General features: G+C 40.9%; 1 pseudogene; it reads right to left on the minus strand.

Annotated features, from left to right (window-relative positions):
• Nucleotides 1-917: 917 nt before the first annotated feature.
• On the minus strand, nt 918-3,808 carry LOC102432777 (annotated as a pseudogene).
• Nucleotides 3,809-9,904: the final 6,096 nt, after the last annotated feature.

Below are 9,904 nucleotides of genomic sequence, written 5' to 3' on the forward strand. Positions count from 1 at the left end.
CTCTATGTAGCACAATGACCAATAAGAAGGGCCAGGTTCAGACAAAGAACTGCAGCCTATTTAATGCCTCAAGACAAAGAAAGCAGCAGTCACCCTTCTCAGGGGCCCCTCTGTCTGTCCAGGAGGGACAGAGTCTTAGGCTTAGGATTTAGAATTAGGTTTTAGAGGTAGCGTCTGCCTGCAATAAAGTTTCTGTACTTTTCACCTTTCACCTTTCATCCGTGGCTTCGTTCTTCAAAACACTGAGAAAAGAACCTGGGAATTCAGGATGCTCCAGTTGAATTATTTTGCGGTTCATTTGGAAATAAATATTTTTTGTGTTTTGTTTTGTTTTTCAAGAGGATAGTAAATTGTTTATTGATTACACATGATAATGAATTATACACAAGCTTCATATCCATCTATAATTTTATCTGGTACCATAATTCAATTTAGATATATTGCAGAGGATATGCCAATAATCATTAATAACCAAATAAACTCCATGACTCTGCTTGGGTGACCCTTTTCATGGTGAACTCCAGGTCACAACACAGTAACTGTCAATTCAACTACACCAAAGTTTCCCAAGACAATGGCTTCTGTGCCCAAGCAGGTTATAAATAAATTTCAAATGGAACCTGGCATCGCCCTGAAGGAATTCTAGCTTCATACTGTTGGGGTAATTTACCAAGATGGCTTCAGAGCAAACTAACTTTACACAGCACATTTTAAAAAACGACACATTTATTCAGCACCATGATCAGACTATTACATTTAGCAATAGATTACATCTAGATAAAACCCTTTGTTTGAATGATTTACACTCTCCACAGAACAGAAAGTAAAATAACCTGTTATACAATTAGTCACAAATACAGTCCTCAAGGTTTTTTTTTTGCCCATTCATATGAGTATTGTCCAACATATGTCTTCTTTGTAGCAGCGAGGCCCTGCCGCCACTGTGCTTGGCTGAGTTCACAAATCTGTTGTAACCTGTAGCTTCCCTGTCACTTCTCTGGCTCTCCACTCCTGCTAAGCTTTGTTTTCTGGCAGTAATTAAAACCTTCTGCCACTGCCATAGCTACTGCTGCTGCTGGAACCGCCATAGCCACCTTGGTTTCGTGGTTTGGCAAAGTATTGACCTCCACCACCATAAGGGCCAGAGCTTCTGCCTCCAAAGTTTCCTCCTTTCATAGGCCCAAAGTTTGAAGATTGATTGTTGTAATTGCCAAAATCATTGTAGCTTCCACCGCCTCCAAAATTGCTTCCATCATTACCAAATCCATTATAGCCATCCCCACTCCATCCCCACTGCCACCATATCCACGGCTGCCACCAAAGCCACCTCGACCACTGAAGTTTCCTCCACGACCAAAGTTGTCATTTCCACCAAAACCACCTCCATAACCACCTCCGAAGTTTCCAGAACCACTTTGACCTCTTTGGCTGGACAAAGCTCTATCCATCTCTTGCGTAGATAGGGGTTTCCTTACTTCACAGTTGTGGCCATTCACAATATGGTATTTCTGAATGACAATCCTGTCTACAGAGTCATGGTCGTCAAAGGTTACAAAAGCAAAGCCTCTCTTTTTGCCACTGCCTCGGTCAGTCATGATTTTAATCACTTCTATTTTACCATATTGTTCAAGATAATCTCTTAGGTGATGATGTTCTTCAGTATCTTCTTTAATACCACCGACAAAAATCTTTTTCGCAGTTCAGTGGGCACCAGGTCTTTGAGAATCTTCTCTTGAGACAGCCCTCTTTGGTTCCACCACTCTTCTGTCCACCTGTGTGGCCTTGCATTCATGGCTGCATCCACCTCCTCCACTGTGGCATAGGTGGCAAACCCAAAGCCTCTGTAGCACTTGGTGTTCGGGTCTCTCATCACCACACGGTCCGTGAGCGTTCCCCATAGCTCAAAATGGTTCCTCAGACTCTCATTGGTTGCCAAAGCTCAAACTTTCAATAAAGAGCTTCCGCAGCTGCTCCGGCTCTTTGGGAGACTCAGACTTAGACGTGATGACTGCAACAGGGGAAATTCCAATGATGCTTCCTCCGAGGCATTCACCAGCAGGAAGGAGTGATCTAAGGAACGTACCTCTTTGTGTTGTTTTGTTTTTCAGTTTGTTTGTTTTTTAGTTTTTGAGTAGATGCACAGAAGAAGGACTGCTGGATCATGTGGTAGCTCTATTTTTAGTGTTTTGAGAAATTACCATATTCTTTTCCATAGTGGCTATACACATTTACATTGCTACCAACACTTGCTATTATATGTCTTGTTTATAATAGCCATTCTAACAGGTGTGAAGTGATATATCATTGTGATTTCAATTTGCATTTCCCTAATAGCTAGTGAGTTTGAACATCTTTCCATATATTTGTTGGCCACTTGTATGTCTTGTTGAGAGAAGTGTCTGTTCAGGTCCTCTGCCCATTTTTTTTAAATGGATTGTTTGTTTGTTGTTGAATTGTATGAGTTATTTATATATTTTGGATATTAATCACTTGCCAAGCTGTTATTTGCAAATATCATCTCCCATTCATTGGTTGCCTTTTTGTTTTGTTGGTGGTTTATTTTGTTATGCAGAAGCTTTTTAGTTTGATATAATCCCATTAATTTATTTTTGCCTTTATTCACCTTGCCTTTGGGGTCAAATTCATAAATTCCTCTGTAAGACCTATGCCCATGAGTTTAGTATCTGTTCTTTCTTCTATGTAAAGTATTGTATCAGAACTTATATTTAGGTCTTTGACTCATTTTGAATTAATTTTTGAATATGGGGAAAAACAGAAATAAATGGAGTAACTGACAAGACCACAATTATAGCAGCAGACCTAAATACTCCATTGGCAGCTCTAGATAGATCATCCGAACAGAAAATCAATAAAGAAATATCGGTCTTACATGACACATTAGACAAAATGGACATAATTGACATTTACAGAGCCTTTTATCCCAGAGCGTCAGATTATACATTCTTCTCCAGTGCACATGAAACTTTCTCAAGGATAAACCATATATTGGGTCACAAAACTAGCCTCAACAAATTTAAGGATGTTGAAAGCATACCAAGCGTATTCTCTGATCACAATACTTTGAAATTAGAAATCAACTGCCAAAAGGAAGTAAAGGAACCTGCAAATATTTGGAGATTAAACAACATGCTACTAAGAAATGACTGGGTCAAAGTAGAAATAAAAAGTGAGATCTTTCTCTTTTAATAAAGGCACCGGTTGTATCAGACCTCATTTAATCTTCATTACTTCCTTAAAAGCCTGATCTCCAGTAAGGTCACATGGATAGGGGCATTAGGGCTTCAGCATTATAAATTTTAGGGGGAAATGTAATCCCTGAGCCCTCAAAATCCAAGTCCTTCTTGCATGCAACATACATTTATTCCATCCCAACAGCTCCATAAACAGCATCAACTCTAACAAGTTTTATCTAAATCAGGTGTGAATGAGATTCAAAGTATTATTGATCCTAAGACCATTTTTCTCTCCAGGTGTGAAAATGTGAAACCAAACAAGTTATGTACTTCCAAAATATATGGTGAATACATATAAGATACACCTTCCAATTCCTAAAGGAAGAGGGGTGGATCACAAGCCAATCTCAGTTGTAGCAAGGTAAATTCCATTAGATCTTAAGGTTTGAGAATACTCCTCTTCAGGTTGAAACTCTCTCCTCCAGGCTAACTGCAATGGCAGAGTCATCCCCATGGCTCTGTGGGTTGCCCTGCCCCCTGCACTTCTTGCCTCCTCTGAGGTACTGGGCAGAATCATCCTGCTCCCATGAAACCACCGGGGACCTTTCCTCCATTTTCCAATATGATGTTCCTCACTTCTAGGACCTCACCCTAATTGTCTTTAATGTCCATATTTCCAACATGCACCTCAAAACTCTGCTAGCCTCTACCAATTACCTAATTCCAAAGCTACTTCCACATGTTTAGGTGTTTGTTACAGCAGCACCCACTTTTCAGCTCCAAAGTGAGCATCACTTGGGATTTTCTACAGAGAGAGAACCAACAATATATTTAATGTATTTAAGGTACTGATTCCATTGATCGTGCAGGTTGTGAAGCTCTAAGATCTCAGCTGGCTAGCTGGAGACTCAAGGAGCCAAAGGTGTAAGTTCAAATCTGAAAGCCAGCAGGCACGAGATCCAAGAGGAGCTGATGTTTTGTTGGACTCGAAATGCAGAAAAAGACCAATGTCCCATCTCAGGCACTCAGGCAGCAGGAGGGACCTCATGCATGTGGGAGGGTCAGCCTTTTTGTTCTCTTCAGACCTTCAACTATTGATCCATTTAAAAATGTTATCATTGGGGCCACTCATAAAAATTATATATTTCTAGGAAAGTATAAATTTAAGACATTTTGAAAAATATTTCATGAAGATTTGAAAATATAAATATATAAATATATTAAATTATTATCATTCTAATACTTATCCTTTGCACTTTCTTTTATTTATAATCATTTTTATTGAATTTAGGTAATGGTTTGTCAATGTTGATATATATTTTTAACATACTTAGCATTTTCATTCAACAGCTCTGTTATATGTTTTTTTTATTTTTTACTTTTTATGTAATTACCACTTTTTTGCTTTATTTTTTGGTTTACTTTGTTGAAATTTTATATGTTTTTGAAGTTGTTAATTCATTTAATTTTTATTCTTTCATTTTGTTTGTATGAATATTTACCACTTACTCTACCTTAATTGTGTTTCATGAATTCTGGTATACATTATATTCATTAACATTTTCAAAAGACTATTTCCCATTTATTTTTATTTCCCCTTTGACCCAAGTGTTTCTGGAAAACAAGTTGTACTTTTTATTATAAGAATACAAACCCATGTAAATATGATTGCTAATCCTATCTAATAAAAGAGTAATATGCAAATTAGCCATCATTCCGTGACAAAGATGGCAGCGCCCATAGAGGCCGGGGCTGGATGCTGGCGGCATCACTCCAGCCATGCAAGCCCAGCAGGAAGAGTGGCCCACAGGGAGCACCCAGCAACCTGGAAGCAGGCAAGCGTGGCCAGTAGGCAGCACCCAGCAGGGCCTGCTTTGGCCATTGCCAGGGCGAACTGGGAGCCGGCAAGCGCAGCCTGGAGGCAGCACCCAGCAGGGTATGGAGCAGGCAGGCCCTGCAGAGAGCAGAGAACCATGGGGAGCAGGCCTAAGCCATCAGTAGGACATCCCCTGAGGGCTCCTGGATTGGAGAGGGTGCAGGTCAGGCTGAGGGACCTCCCCATGCACGAATTTCATGCACTGGGCCTCTAGTATAAATATAAACATATAGACATGTGAAATAGCTTGTTGATCATATTACTTCATATTAAATTTTTGTGTGTATGTGTGTGCAAGAGAGGAATTTATTCTAGTATTTATATAGGAATATAAAAAGGATAAATGGGAAAATAATATTAAAAAATAATGTGCTATAGAATAAATTCTACTAGATAATATATATATATATATATATAGATATATATATATATATATATGATAAAGATCCTGTATTATGAAGTAAATGTTTGTGTTCCCTTAAAATTTGATATAAAGCTCCCAATGTAACTGTATTCGAGGTACGGACTTTAAAAAAAATTAAGGTTAAATTAGATCACAAGGATAAGATCTTTATTGGATAGGATTAGTATCCTTATAAGAAGAGGCAGGAGAAAGAGCTAGCATGCTCTTGCCTGCCCCCACCACTTTTCTCATGTGTATACATGCTAAGGAAGGGCTTTGTGAGAACACAGTGAGAAGATGTCCATCTACAAACCACACAGAGACCTCTCAGCATAAACTACATTACCTGGCACCTTTATCTTAGACTTCTCAGCCTCCCAAACTGTGATAAATTAATTTATTGTTTAAGCCATCAAGAATGTGGTATTTTGTTACAGCTACCTGAACATACTTATAAACCGCATAATAAAACATGTTTGGGTATTGGCTCCTGGTTAATATTAAGACCAATGAAATAGAGTAGAAATCCTGATATAAAGCCAAATTTCACGTGAAACACTTAAAAAAAGTATCTATACTTGAACATGTACTATTTAGCTTATATGTAAAACACATTGTTTTGAATTTAGAGATCTTAGATCAAACTTATTTTCCATTAATTTTCTAATATAAAGTGTAGATTTTAAAGTGACCTAATAGCATAAACCCATCCTGGGTTGTAGGAAAAGAAATTAAGCCACTGGCCGGGAATCCATGTTTCTCCAAATAACAAGGAGAAGTTGTCGGACAAAGTTATTTTAGAGAAAGAAGGCTGATGTCTTTGTCTTATTTTTTGTAAATATATCTTGATCTTCTGATAAATAAACTCTGATATTTGCTAGGAGGAGAGTACTATCTATGGATTGGTCTTAGTAGAATGACCATGCTTCAGGATTACTTGTTGTAAACAAACCTAGAAACTATGGATTTATGAGGTATGACTCCTTGGAAAATGTCACACAAGCCCTGCAATCATCTGGGTATAAAACAAAGGTTCTTCATAAGCCAAACTCCCCCTGTTGAGTAAGATGACTCCCAAGTTACAGTTAGTGACCTCGTGTGTCACACTAGATCAGATGCAATGTGTTTAATATAAGACTAGCATACCAAGGAACTTTGCAGAATGTGCCAGGTTACTCCCACCTTTGCCTTTGCTTCTTGAATCGTTGTATCCTTCAGATTATTAGAATTTAATGCAGCAATTGTCTCTGATTTGTGTAAGTCAGATCTGAAAACTTAATTTTATGTTAGTCTTCATTGGCATTGTGAATAGAAGTGCTTTACAGACTCATACATCATAATGGCTAGGACACTTTTAAGAAGAAAAGTTAGGAATAAAAAGAATGCAATGAGACTCTGACCACAGAAATATACCTAACCATACTTTGTATGAGGAAAATGATGGGGTAAATGCATGTGGAAAATCATATCTGTGGAATTTGGGGAAAATAGATCCAGTGGACCTGGCTAAATACAATTGTTATGCAGTATAAGACTGAAGGACAGATGGTAGAATTTCTATTTGTTGGTTATTACTAATAGCTCTACCAGTCTAAAAATCTAAAAGAAGAGTTGAAGATAGTGGATGAAAAATATGTATATGAAACTAGTTTTCCCTGTCACTGGAAAACTCTCTTAATCTTCTGGCTTAAGGAGCCTTATGGCTATGGAGAGATGTGATACTCACAAAGTAACACACTTAAGGTAATCTATTATCTGTAAGAATGTGCAGCTATTTGGATGCTAAGGAGAGTATTCTTTTAAGTAGCTGGATACTTTTATAGAAAAACTAGAGGCCCAGTGCACAAAATCCGTGCACAGGTAGGCTCCGTAGTGGCTGCTAGCTGCTGGCCAGGGCCTCCCTTCCCCCGGAAGCCTGTTGCCACTGGCCATGGTGGGCTGACCAGGGAGAGGGACCATGGGCGGTTCACTGGCCAGCCCCGCCCCCTGGTCGAACTCTCGGTCAAGGGGACAATTTGCATATTAGGCTTTTATTATATAGGATACTGGCATAAACCTGGTTAGTTATACAGGAATATCTACACTAATAAAAGAGAAAGATGCAAATTAACCATCACTCTATCACTCTGCCACTCTCCTATACCCACAAGCTATGCCCACCAGCGAATCAGGAGTGAGTATGCAAATTAACCCAACTAAGATGGCAATTTCTACAAAGCTGGAGTGAGCAGGAGGCTTGGGTTGCCCCCCATGATGGAGGAAGCCAATCTTTTGGCCTGCCCTGGCCGGCCCTGGGATCCATTCAAGGCTACAAAGTTTCAATTATAGAAGATAAATAAATCCCAGAAAAAAAGGAGAGACTGGGAGCTTGGGTTGTTGGGGGACATGGCCAGCCTGAAAAAAACCATCAGCCCCTCTCCCAGGCTGGCCAGGCACCCCAGCAGAAACCCCCACCCTGAAGGGGCTGTGGGAAGCCTGAAAACAGCCCTCAGCCCCTCACCCAGGCTGGCCACACCCCCATGGGGTGAGGGTCCCAGCTGGGGGGCTTGGACAGCCTGAAAACAGCTATCAGCCCCTCACCCACTCTGGCCAGGCACTCCAGTGGGGACCCCCACCATGAAGAGAGTGTGGCCAGCCTGCAAACAGCCCTCAGTCCCTCACCCAGGCTGGCTAGGCACCCCAGTGGGGACCCCACCCTGAAGGGGGTGTGGCCAGCCTGGAAACTGCCCTCAGCCCCTCACCCAGACTGGTCAGGCACCCCAGTGAGACTCCCACCCTGATCTGGGACACCCTTCAGGACAAACCAGCTGGCCTCCACTCATGCACCAGGCCTCTAACCTATATAATAAAAGAGAAATATGCAAATTGACCCTAACAGCAGAACAACAGGTCATGTCTGGTCACTACATCACACACTGACCACCAGGGGCAGACGCTCAATGCAGGAGCTGCCCCGTGGTGGTCAGTGCACTCCCACTGGGGAAGCTCTGCTCAGCCACAAGCCAGGCTGACGGCTGCCAGCCCGGCAGTGATGGCGGGAGCCTCTCCCACCTCCTCAGCAGCGCTAAGGATGTCCAACTTCAGCTTAGGTCTGCTCCCCGCTGGCAAGTGGACATCCCCCGAGGGCTCCCAGGCTGCCAGAGGGATGTCTGACTGCCAGCTTAGGCCCAATCCCCCGGGGACTGGGCCTAAGCCAGCAGGTAGACATCCCCCGAGGGGTCCCAGACTGTGAGAGGGCACAGGCCGGGCTGAGTGAGTGCACAAATTTTTGTACTTTGGGTCTCTAGTATTATTATAATTAACACTTGGAGTGCAGGAAACGAGTTAAGTCGGCTCGCGTGAATTGCGCGTACTCCGCGGGAGCCGTCTTTAACTCGGTTCATATAGATTTGCGGTGGAGTGCGGGAAACGTGTAAACTCGGGCCGATTGTAACTGCGTATTACCAAATATTTGTTTGTAATCCACCCTTTTGGTGGATGGAACAAAACCAAAAGACAGAGCCATCTTATATTTTGGCGGGAAATTCACCCGCACTCCAAGTGTTAATATTCATAAGACACATCAGTAATTTTTGATTCTATCAAGTGGGATAGATTAGTTGAGTGGATAGATCCTCAACAGACAGCAAATTTGTATAGGTAGGAGTTTTCAGGCATATGCCAGCTAATTTGTAGCAGTAGATAAATACAACTATTGTCACACCTACTCAGAGTAGTAACTGCCCTATCTTTTCCCACACACAAACTGAATCATCCCTAAGTGGTTGAAATGTTAGCAATATAAGTGATTTTATACTGTCTTTATGATGATCCTAGAGACAAACTTAATATCATTGATAGGAATATTGATTAATGTGGTGATAGGGTGGGCTTCTCAATCTTGCATGCCTTGTAAAGGCTTGCTCTTGGGAAGCAAGGGGAATATTCAGCAGGCAGGGGCTTAACTGTCTCAGTTACTGTACAGAAGAACTGCATAATGAGGGGAAAAAGCCCACATCTTGCAACAGAAAGGAAACATGAAGACAAAACTTGAAAAGACAGGTGAGTAAATGACATATTATTTGGGAGGATTTGTTTATTTATTTTTTTAAAATGTAGTGACAAAAAATACAGACATGGACGTTTTCTATTAAGAGTTTGACAGCTAATCATCAGTTTATTGGTGAATGGACCACTCCCCTCCCACTCCCTACTCCTTAAACACCTTGGCAAATTCCCTCTCTATATTCTAGTCTGAAAGATTTCAAATCTAATTATGAGGATCATGATTTATAACAGATAATTCTCAAAGAAGGTGCTGAATTTATTGCTTCAATTAAAGTCATAGAATCTAAAAAAAAAAAAATAGACTGAATGAAAGGTCAAGATCTTACCCGACCGCTGAGAGTGAAATAAAGGTGGAATATTAGGCTGAATTTAATAGTTTGAGGT

The sequence above is a fragment of the Myotis lucifugus genome, unplaced genomic scaffold, assembly GCF_000147115.1.
Source record: "Myotis lucifugus unplaced genomic scaffold, Myoluc2.0 scaffold_0, whole genome shotgun sequence".
Taxonomy (NCBI): domain Eukaryota; kingdom Metazoa; phylum Chordata; class Mammalia; order Chiroptera; family Vespertilionidae; genus Myotis; species Myotis lucifugus.